Genomic DNA, 12352 nt, shown 5'->3' with positions numbered 1-12352 from the left:
AACTAGAAAGATAACTAAGATATCCATCCATTTATAATGGTGGCAAAGTGGTTAGCATTGCTATCTTGCAGCACTGGGGTCCTAGGTTCAATTCCTGCCATCCTGTGTGTGTGGGGTTTACATGTTCTCTCTGGGTTACATGGTTTTTCTCCATATGTGTGATATGACTCCCTCTCGCACTCCAAAACATACTGGTAAGTTAATTGGTTTATGGGAAAACTGGCCCTGGTGTGTGTGTGTTTGTGTCTGTCTGTCCTGTGATGGACTGGCGCTATGTCCAGGGTGTATTCTGCCTTGTGTCCGTTGCTTACTGGGATAGGCTCCAAATCCTCTGTACTGGATAAAGAGATTAGAAATGGAAGTAAAGGCACTGTGTGGATGGAACTATACACAGTGTTAGAAACCCACTATGAAATGGCAGCATCTCACTGAGAATAAAATATTTTATACTGCTGGCTTAAGGAAACAGCCTTTCCACCTCTCTTGCACATCAGTATCCATACCTAGTTATTTAAACAAATTGCCTCTAATTATAAACATCTTAATATGCTGGCTCTGTGGATCCGCATCAGCTATGTTTGCCCATTCCTTCAATTCATGTGCATCCAACACACAGTTCAATGCCAGCAACTACACATAATCTAAAATACAATCCTTATTTCAGTATCTATGTAAACATATAGTCTGTTAACTTCATCATCTTCATCAAAAGTATGCCTAACCCCATTAGGAAGTGTTCTTGTTATAAGTGTATTCCTCAGCTTTCCCCAAACTATCTTCTTCTTGCCAACATCTCTAATCTTTTATCCTGCAATAACTCAGCCAACACTTAAATCTCCAAAAGCTGCTTGTGTTAATTTCTTTAAATCACAAATATCATGTGTAAATACTGGCCATGTAATACTCTGCATTGTGGAATAATAGTTTATTTTAAAGGGAACTAGAGAAACTAAGAACTAGAGAAATCTAGTTTTTTTCTAGAATTAATAAATGCACATCCTGTTCACTGAGGAAATTAAATCCACACTGAGCAATCTTCAATATGTTCAGAATATGACAGCAAGAATCCTATCAGGGATGCATTACACCTGTTTTCAAGTCCTTGCACTGGTTACCTATCAGATTTCGAGTCAACTTCAAAATCCTTATCCTCCTTATATACTGTCCTACAACTGTTATTATTGATCTCCGAATTATTGTACTTGACATGACTTCATTCAGCCTTTCCTGAACGTCTATGACAGGCAGAGAGAGTGCTGTTTCTGGTGCGATCTTTTACAGCTGACATTTCACTGTTTTAAACGAACAAGAAATTAGATTGCTCATAAATCACTTATTCTATATAAACACAGCATAATTGCCCTCCGAAAATCTTCTTTTTCTTGTTCGTTTTAGAGACCTTGATCGAAACTGATTTTAGATGTCAGAAAGGATTTATTTTCTCTGTATTTCCTACATTGCTTTGTCGAGATTTTAACTTTATATCTAACTTTATATCTAGGCTCAGATTTCAACTATAAATCGTACAGTAATTAATAGCAGTAAATACTGATGTTTATACATAAAAAAGTCATGCCTTGGAGTATAGACCCCCAAAGGAATGCCATAGACTCAAACTGCAAAATAAACACATACAGAAAGAAAGTATTTGTATTGTAATTGCAAATCCTGGTACTGTATGAGTGATTGGTATGACTTTCCTCATTACAAATCTCTTATTAGAATTTAAATTTCTCTGTAACTCCAGGTCAGAACAGAGAAAATGTAACTGCCTTAAGGAGTTTACGATTATGAAAAATAGAAGGATAAGCATGATACGTATGTCTTCTGTCATTTTCTAAGTCATGTTACTGAGCACCAAATCTTATTGAGAATATGAATCCATTTAAGGTTTATACCATTAAAGTAACGGTTTATTCCATGCTGAAAATGTTTGTACCAGACTTTTTTGAGGCCTGTTTAATTGTGTCTGAAGTCTGATGTTGTAAATTTTATTGTTAAAAAGATCCATGAAAATGTCACTACTAAAGTTAGCTGGTACTGTTGGTACTGTAAGTGGCAAGTAGAGCTCATATTTTAGATTTTGTGTAGTTGCTAGCGTTGAACTGTGTGTTGGATGCACATGAATTGAAGGAATGGGCAAACATAGCTGATGCGGATCCACAGAGCCAGCATATTAAGATGTTTATAATTAGAGGCAATTTGTTTAAATAACTAGGTATGGATACTGATGTGCAAGAGAGGTGGAAAGGCTGTTTCCTTAAGCCAGATGCTGCCATTTCATAGTGGGTTTCTAACACTGTGTATAGTTCCATCCACACAGTGCCTTTACTTCCATCCATTTCTAATCTCTTTATCCAGTACAGAGGATTTGGAGCCTATCCCAGTAAGTGACGGACACAAGGCAGAATACACCCTGGACATAGCGCCAGTCCATCACAGGACAGACAGACACAAACACACACACACCAAGGCCAGTTTAAATCTAACCTCAGAACCTTTCTTTTCAGAAGACTTAGTGTCTGTATCTGCTTCATTTTCTAATTTTGGTAGCACCTCTAACTGCTTGTCTTTCTTATATTCATTTACTTTGTAATCTGTGGTCCTTTTATCTGTTTTTACATCTACTGTATTGCTTTGAGATGCCACCTTTAATGGTGATATATCAAATAAAGTTTTTTATTATTGTTATAGGGAAACATGATCAGATTGTCCCTGGTTCAGAAAAAAAGATCTAAAGTATACTAGTTTGTCACTCTTCTAATTCCCTTTGCTAAATGACTTTTCATACTAATCTGATCAATCTAACTGCCAGTTTTCTGTGCTTTCTCTATCCTGCTAGATTTGCAATTATTCTGAAAATTTTCATCTTGAAATAACTCATTTCTAAATACCTTTTTCACTGTTAACATCTTGCAGCAACTCTGCGACAACATATACACTCTGACAGTTCATCCTGCTACCAACATTAAATAGAACAAATCTTAAGATTTCTATATTTATGTCTTTATTTAGTGGTTTCATTAGTGACAAAGGCTAAACTTTCTTGGAAAAATGTCTTTTATGTGTTGTGGAAAAAACTGACTTGCTTTAACAAAATATGTTTACAAATCCTTTCACCTGGCATTTTCGTAGTTAGAAATTATGGAACGCTCTGTTAAAAGCAAGGGAGTTTTTATGTCCGTTGCAGTTCTTTTGCAACATGAATATAATTATATCGTTATTAATTTCTTGAGATACGCGATTCCATATTATATTCCCTTTTAATCAAATTCTAAAAGTATGCTTGTTGACTCCGGTATCACGTTAGTTAAAGACTTCGAAGCTTACAATGTTTAGGGAGAAATGGAATACCGGTGTGTATTTTTTTCTTTAAAGTACCAAGACCAGCTATATACTGTATGTTTACGTTCCAAAATTAATATCGTTTATGGCCTTCACACGCGTTACAGTATGCTCCTATTCTTTTTATGCTCAGCTACTAAGATTTCCCTTCAGTGGTAAAATTCAATATCTACAACGGGCACAGTAAAGACGTTTACAGTAAGTCTTTCTACGACAGACCAACGGACCACGAGTGCCCCTGTCGGTCAACCAATCACGCACCGCGGTATCCCGTGTCATCATACCTGCGGTATCTGTACCGCGGTGTCTGTGCCGCGCACTTTGAATGGCTGCATCTGTAAGTAGTTGCAAGAAAATCAGCCGCCTGAATAGGGACCCTGAGATGAGAAGTTCAATATTCTACTGACTGGACTATTCCCGTCTACTCAGTTTCTTTCTGAAACAACGTTTTTCAAGAAATACTTACAATTTGTGAAATTTGAGATACAATCTTGCTTAAAAATGCAGATTATTTTTTTCCTAAAAACTGTAAATGGAGAAAACCAACCTGTTGGAGTCTCTATGGTACAATTGCTTAGTGTGGTCAGGTCGGGACTAAAATTAAAGTAAAGTGCTGGTTCAAGCACAACCAGGCATGCCTTTCTCACTGATCCAACATGAACATGAGCTAGAGAAAAAGTGGCATGTAATGTTTAATACCTTATTGATAATTGGAGGGAATACATATGCTTTGCATATATCGAATTACAGCACGTAACAACTGAGTACCTGAGTCGATATCACCGGGCAATTATTTTCTTAGAAAGATATCACAGAGATATCTTCTTAGACGAGAGGAGCACGATGCAGTACCAAAAATTTGAAAAAGCTCTCACAGTTAGATTCTGTGTTTTTGTTGTTTCCCAGATATCTTTTTAATGTTCTTTTTCTTTATGTTTTCAAGTTTTTTGTTTGTTTTTATAGTTGTTCAACTACTACAGGGATTTACCTAGGTTCCCAGAATACTTCTCCTTTTGTGGTTGTTGTGTTTTCAGGATACAAATATTTTTTTTTTCTATTGATAGGACCCCACGCATTACTGTGGGACTAGTTAACTTTAGTTCTTGCATTCTACCTGAAATTACCTCAATAACTACAACTCTTTTTTTCTATATTTAACTACAGTTGCTTTCCAGACACCACAACTATTCATGATGAATCTTATGAATACATGTCTTTATGAATAATAGTATTATTTATTAATAATTAACTTTAATGGATATCTTTGTTAGTAGCTGTATTACAGGTAATGCATGTACAGCCTTTAATACGCGATAGTGAATTTGCAGGTATCTTGGGGAGGGAAGAGAACTGAAATTAAAGAAATACATATTTAAAGGGGGTGCAAGTTACCCCTGTCACATCTGGGTGTTAACTGAATAGATTTGTGGTATTATTTATTGTGTTTAACTCTATACTCGTGTTTCTCAGGAAACAGCAGAAATATTGGGTATTTGTGGCTACAGAAAGTAGTGTAAACTTTATAGGCAAATGTAAGGTTACGCTAAAGAAAAAAAAACTTAGTCACCTTTTTCAACGTGATTATTTAAGACAGTTGTTCGGAACAGTATGTCTTCTCATATCTGTGGCTGTGGTCCAACAATAACGGTGGTGAAACAGGCGGAATTAACTGGAGACTCATCCAGTCGATAGTAAGGTTGTGTAGGACCGCACACACTAGGTGACAGTGTTGAGTAGCGTGGTTTAAAAGCTTCACGAGCCAGGCAGGAATCGAACCTAAAAACTTCTAATCCGGAATCAGACACGGTATCTATTGCGCCACTGTCCCTACTATCCTCTTACTCAACTGCATTACAGTGAGCTCAGAGCCGCTACTAGTAATACATCGCCCCGGTCCACATGTTCTCAATTAGATTCACGTGTTTTGTACGTGTCTATAATTACTACGTCTTTCATTTTGTCTGGTTTAAAAAAATGTCTCTTTTGTCTCTTCAGACAAAGGGTTTATGTGTCTCCCTGAAATTCACACACGAGGGAAGTCACAAGAGGAAGGAAAGATATCGCGTTTAAAAAGAATCCAGAGTGGAGACGCCGGCGATTGAAATCGACGCTTCATAGAGTACGTGCACGCTACCACTGACCTAAACTCCCGATAGCGAGTCTTTTCCGCAGGTCTTTAATTGTGTTAGGAAGAGTGAACCGTCAACTGCACATTTTAAAGGTCAAAGCAAGACAATCAGACGTGAGGATAGATCAGAACAGGAGCCTCTGCTTCTCTGTTTGCTGAGCGTTCGGTGAACGTAAAAGTGAAAGACAAATTCGATATTTTCACATTTTAATTAAGGAACAAGAAAACACCATCCTTCGAGCCGGATTCAAAACAGCGACATAACAATCGCTCGCTGTTCTTTGAAAGTTTTACGCTGTAGTAACTGAGCTATGGAAAGGTCAACTCAGAACGCCCACGTTTTGTCATACGCGTAGCCCAATGTAGTGTAGTGTTTCTGTCTATTTAAATCCCAGTTCGACATCAAAATACTCACTCCCATAGTCTCTTTTAGTAGAAGAAATAGACCTGGATTCTACTGTATATTCTACCAGAGATCTTACAAAACGTTTGAAGGGATATCAGTGCAGGCAGAAATTGACTCTTTTGCTAGTGGGATCAGGATCATAGAAAACCTTTCTTTTGGATTGAGAAGACGATCACGGTGACACTCAAAACATCCCTGTCTTTGTTTCTTTCGAGGACTAATGGATTATTGAGGTGCAAACATCGGTTCAAATCAAAACTCCGCTACTGGAGTTGCTTCTTGGAGAGTTTCTTCAAATCTTTCAACTGAACGTCGATATCTTGGGATATTAATGATAATATCATACAGATTGTGGTTTTCTTTTGATCGAAAATTTTATTAAAATATGAGCCTCTTTTACCTTTGTCTTGGATGTTTCCCAAGGTATAATACTTTCCCTTGCATCCTCAGATAAACATTCTAAATACCACAAAGTTACAATATATGGAATAGCATTTACTTTTACATATATTTTAAAATTTACTCTTATTTAAAGCTACATTTAGTGCTAGGTAAAGATAATGTTGCTAATACTGATATAGTAGAAATGTAAGATTAATTGATAGCTTTATCTGGGGTAAAAAAAAAGTCCTAAAACGCCTCCTGTAACAGGTAAGGACTCATATCTAGATTCAACTCCAAACATTGCTATTGCTTTGCGCATTATGTAAACACGACCTGTTTCAGCTTCTGGTGAGTGCAGTTTTTCCAAATTGAAATTAACAGGAACATTTTTCAAGATGCACCATGTCCCAAAACCGTTCATCAGGACTACTATTAATATCAGGTGAAAGCAGTACAAAACATAAGTGTAACCTAAATATTAAGACCAAGTAATAGGTTTATTCCATGCTGAAAAAAAGAAGAAAGAGAACACAATGTTTCGGCCGTGGAGCCTTCTTCAGGTGTCTTAAATATTAAGAGACTATTGTCTGTCAGCTACTGTTGTAAGCCATGTTCAGCCAATGCTAGAAATATTACTGCTCTACTACAGTAGCAAAAGTGCACAAACCCGACATAGAAACGGATCACAAGTCAAAAGCTCGAGACGACAAGGATGGGATTCAAACCCACGCGTGCAGAGCACAATGGATTAGCAGTCCATCGCCTTAACCACTCGGCCACCTTGTCGAGGGAGTCAGCCCCTTCGGACATGAGTTGGCGCGCTCAAGATCATCTTTCTTCTTGATGGTCATTTTCCTCTTCCACCTGCCATTTCACTATTTTGCTTGAATGATGTCAATCCACCAGGCGTGTCCTGTGCTTCAGTGGCGAGTATAGAGGACACCCTGTTGTACACGGAAAGCACATTAATCTCCTTGGATATGAAAAGTGCCAGATAAAAGCCATTTCTCATCCTGTCTCTTAGTATCAAGGCTGCTAGTGTATGAAAAGGAGGCAACTTGCTCGGCGAGCAGGCTCAGCGCACACCGAACGCAGATGTCTCAGAGCAGCAGTATGTCCATGCGGCTGTAAGCATAGTGCTCTGCCGGCGCCGTGGTTTAGCTGGTTAAAGCACCTGTTTAATAAAGAGGAAATCCTGCGTTCAAATTCTAGCGTAACCTTTCTTCCTGTCTTGTTTTACAGAACAGATCATTTGGGACACTCACAGAGGGCTTGATTTGGTTTAATGCATGTATTCATTTCCTTTGTGGAACTTTTTTAAATCATATATCTTACGAAAGATGAAATGTGAGCGAATTTTGTGTTCACCAAAAGTATGTAAATGCCAAAAAGCGGCGGGTAAGCGTTTCTGTGGTGCATTTGGTTGGCGTGTTCGGCTCTTAACCCAACGTTGGGTGTTTTAAGCCCACCCAGGGACGCACTTCCTCCCATAGTAAACATCATCACCACAGATATTTAATTTGTCCGCAAAACCTTAACTATTTTGATATTTGCAGTAGTAAACAATTGAGGGTTGGTCAGAGGTAAAGACTGCAGTAGAGTCAACATTACCGGGAATTTCCAATAATTACCGACAAGGGAAACTTTCAAGCAGATAGTATTCACCCATGGAAATTTATGTTCCAATGTGTGGCGGGAAAATTCACTTATACTCCTGTTGCATCCTCAGCTAAAATAATTAAAAATACAATGCAAAATTATCTGAGAACTTGACAAGCAAAAACGACAGATCGCCGGAGTTATATTTTAATATTTTCGTATATTTACCTTAATTTGAATTCTAAATGTTAACCTAGTGCTGTTCAATATAATGTAATTTTGTTGTACTTTTAAAATATTTTAGCTGAGGATGCGAGGGAGGATATTACACCTTGCCAAACATCTAAAATAACTGTAAAATAGGCTGGCATTTTAATAAAACAGGCGATCAAAAGAAAGCTACAGATAGTATGGTATTATGCACAATATCCCTTGATATTGAAAGTCAGATGAGGAATTTGAAGAAACTATCAAAGAAGCAACGGCAATAGCAGAGGATGTTGATTTTGAACCAATGTTTATACGTCAATAATCCAGCAGTCCTCGCTTGCCAGACTTCTTCAAGATATTCGGTGTTCTATACAGAAAATCGAAAATAAAGCGCACATGCGGCAAGAGGGGTGTTCCGAAGCAAAGACTGCGGTACAGGAGGAAAAAACTCCGCACGATGACTCGTGTCTAATATTCAGCCCCTGAAAAGCATCATATTCGTTGAATTGCTTGTGAGCGTGTGATTTCGCAATGCCTGTGTACGGGCTCATAATTCCGGAATATCAATGGTCAGACGCTTACGATGAGTGATTGTGTTTTGTATTATTTAGATAATTGAAAATAAAACATTTTCAAATTTACAGCTCGAATGAAATAAAAAAGTTAATTTGTCTCTTTTTTGTAACAACATTTCCATAACTATTCAGATACACCAGAATAGTACCTGGACGTGACAGGACTTTATTGGATTTTAGGAGATTTATTTTTGCGCATCTTCGCCTACGATCAGGAATACCTTCCTGTTTTCAGCGTGTTTATTGTTTCTGCCTGTGATCTCGGAAAGAAAGACCCAGTAAATGTTCACCGAGTTTGCTGTGGTTTGAGAGGAGTGTATGAAGGTAATAAAGGAGGGAGGACGCGCGCATTCCTCACGGGGAGCGCAGAGTAATGAGCCGCGCCTGCAGCTCGCTGAGTCTTTTCTCATATAACCGCTCAGCCTGAACACACAGCGCCCCCAGCCTGTGTTGGAGATTTGCAGTTCAGAAAACAGCTGTGTCCAGCAGAAACTGATCTTCCTGCTTTAGTTAAGGTTATTGGAATCGACGGTTACTGTGGGGGTATAGCGCTTGTATCTCTCTTCTCTGGCTAAACACTATCTACTGTAAAGTATAGAAATAGACAGAAGCTGAAATACAGCTACAAATACTTCAGTACGGCCAGGCACATAGGAAAGTTTAATACAAATGTTTCACTTTGCCTCGATTTTCGAACTCTGTTCGAGCTCTGATATACTGTAATCGTCTCGGCTCCTGCCGCTGTCACTGGGAGAGTGACTGCATTCCGTAGGGCTACAGGTTGAATTCACAATGCCACATTTAGTGAAATACAGGAGAAACTGCAAGATAAACAATGTTTTAATAAATCTTTTTCTGTTTTTTTTTATTGCGGTCTTTCACATTTGAATGCATACCTTGCAGTAAATCTTTCCTCGATTACAGGCAGCCCAAACAATTCTTAAGGCAGAAATCGAAGCTAATTTGACTTTCTGCTGATCACATTGAAGAGTTAACGAAGCATTTCCCTGCCTATCATGTGCCCGCAAACTGGTTTCTCCATTTTTCCGTGTTAGCGAGCACAACAGTCGGAAAACATGCAAGGTAATAGCTGTAAGGAGTGGGATATGAACCGACCCCTCTGTTCCGAGGACCGGGACACCCAAGCAATGGAAAGACAAGAGTCCTAGAGTCTGGCGCCTGAGACCACTCAGCCATCCTGACAAGCTAAATAAAACGGTGTGTTAAAAGCACCAGTAAAGTAAATGCTTTGCAGGAGAAGCGCCACGTTGCCTGTTGGAGCCTAAACGGTTCGCGGAAATCAAATTTTCGGATCGATTCAGAGTGTGCTTTAAAGCCTTTGTGTAATATTTTGATCTGCTAGGGTGCAGTTGTCTTCACAATCTGGATTATCTCATAAAGAGCGACGTCAGTGTAAAACAGCTATCATTTTTAAGAACAGACGTTGTTTTGCATAATTCTAATTGGTTTATTTTCCTAATTGCAATGTATTGTGAAGCATAAAAGCCAGCTGCATAAATCTCTAATTCGCGTCTTTGATGAAGGCGTTTCAAATAGCAGCCAGTGCAGGATTTTTGCTTTTGGAGCATGTATTACATTGTAAATAGTCTTAAATAAGCTTAAATTCGCACACTGTTATTTAGACAGCGCCAACCAGTCTGACCTCCTACAACTTTCGGTGCCGGCTGACTAGGTCTTACAGCAGCTGCAGCCAGAGTAGCCGTAATGGCAACACAGTGCTTGGAGTTCGGCTATTCTTCTGCAGAACCAGCGGTATCGGAATATATTGATCCGCATAAGAAGCGCGTTCGGTTTCTGATCGTTTTTATTGAGCGCTGCTCTAAACTTTACATTTGCTCGTACTAGTTTTCCCTATGAACAAAAGACATTTCCCTAATTACATGATTTCACTTTTTTCTTATCAACAAGTAGAAAGAAATAAAATATAATTCCATATAAAAGCCCCAGGCAGGATGGTTGGTGGTCTAAGGCGTTGCATTCAGGTTGCAGTTTCTCCTTGAGGCGTTTGTTGAAATTCCACTTCTGACAAAGAAGTTAGAGTAGAAACGATAAAATCCCTAGGTAGAAAACATCTCTCATTTCACGTGTTTAATGTTAATTGTCTCAGTGGTTGCCTCGGTGATTGATGGATCTTCTCTCTTGCAGGGTGACGGCAAACGTCTTCAGAGAGGGAGTCTCACACGCACGGCTTTTCTTCATCAAGAGCGGAGACAACAGAAACAGGCTTCAAACTGAAATGAATTACTTCTTGAGCGTTTATGACCGTCTATAAAAAGCTGAGAGCAGGTGAAAACGTCTTTTGAAATGAGGAAATGTCTGCTGACAGTAAACAGAGCTCACGCTGAGCTCCGGACAAGTGCTCCTCGTTAGTACAGTGCTGAGTACCCCCGCTTGTTGCGCGGGAGACCGGGGTACGTTTCTGTGACAGGGCGCTGGTTTAATTTTTTAACAACCTGACTTCACTTAGAAAGTGTGTACTGTGTTCTAAGTTTCGGACTAGTTAGTGTGGTAGAATATGGAGATCATCCCCAGCTCTGAGCTCAAATGCAACAACATGTCATGCTGAACAAAGTCAGAGCCCAGCTGAACTCAGTGTAGTGCTCAGGACTCAGGAGCATTGTTGAGTTCTAATTAGTACGAACTGCAGGGGTTCTGAATCAGAACATTTCAATTTATCTGATCAGTAAATTAAAATGCAGGACACTGTAAAATAGGATTATTACTGTGTCTCTGTCTCGTTTGTCCCTCACAGTTTAAAAGATACCAGAAAGGACACACAACTACTAATGTGATACTTATTGGAAATAGTCCCAAAACAAGCACGTCTGGCAGCTGGTAGACTCCTGTAATTTTGCAGTGACAGAACACTTAGATTTGCAATCTATTTAAATATGAATTTACTAAATTTCAGTTCTCTTCACTCCCCGGCATAACTTAACTCTCACTGTCGCATACTAAAGGCTTATATGCATTAGCTGTGATAAAGCTTCTAATAAACACATACTGAAACTTAGTTTTGTTCCTCATGATCCTCTTCTCGATCCAAATGAAATGTTTAATATGATCCCCCGAGAAAAAAAATGAGTCCATTTCTGCCTGGCTGGAATGATTGATGCCTCATCAAACATTTTGTAATATCCCCGGAAGTTTATACAGTAGAATCCTGGTTCGTCGGTTAAATTCAAGGTAAAAAAGACTAAGGAAACGAGTGGGAAACGATGTCGATCTGTGATTTAAATCATCCGGAACATTGCACAACATTGGGCAGTATGTGACAGAGAGCAGCACCTGACATCCCTTCGATAGCTCAGCTGGTAGAGTGAAGGACTGTAGTGGGAACAGCTGGGAATCCTTAAATTGCTAGTTTGACTCCGGCTCGAAGGAAGGTACTTTAATCAAATAGTTAAAATAGCGAATCTGTTTCATTCAGACATTGATCAAAAGCTCAATAAATGAAGCAGAGGCTCCTGTTCTGAATTCAGCTCACGTCTGATTGTCTTGTTTTGGCCAAGATCTGATCTTTCAATTAAGGGACTACTCTGTCTGCTTTGTAATTCAAAAATACATACAAATGTCAAGTTTTTTGTAGATATAAAGGTTTTCTCTGTTTTCAAAGGATAGCTACTTAATTGGCTTTATGATTTGGTATTGATTTTGTATCGTTGTATTATTAAGTTTGTGCTT

General features: G+C 38.8%; 1 non-coding gene across 1 annotated transcript; it reads right to left on the bottom strand.

Moving 5' to 3' along the window:
• Positions 1–6967: 6967 nt before the first annotated feature.
• On the bottom strand, positions 6968–7049 carry trnas-gcu (transfer RNA serine (anticodon GCU)). The gene has a single exon. It is a non-coding gene; the product is annotated as a tRNA-Ser (tRNA).
• Between the last annotated feature and the right edge of the window lie 5303 nt (positions 7050–12352).

This window comes from Atractosteus spatula, unplaced genomic scaffold (assembly GCF_055471065.1).
Source record: "Atractosteus spatula isolate fAtrSpa1 unplaced genomic scaffold, fAtrSpa1.hap1 Scaffold_29, whole genome shotgun sequence".
NCBI lineage: Eukaryota > Metazoa > Chordata > Actinopteri > Semionotiformes > Lepisosteidae > Atractosteus > Atractosteus spatula.
This window is presented reverse-complemented; position numbering and strand designations above follow the sequence as displayed.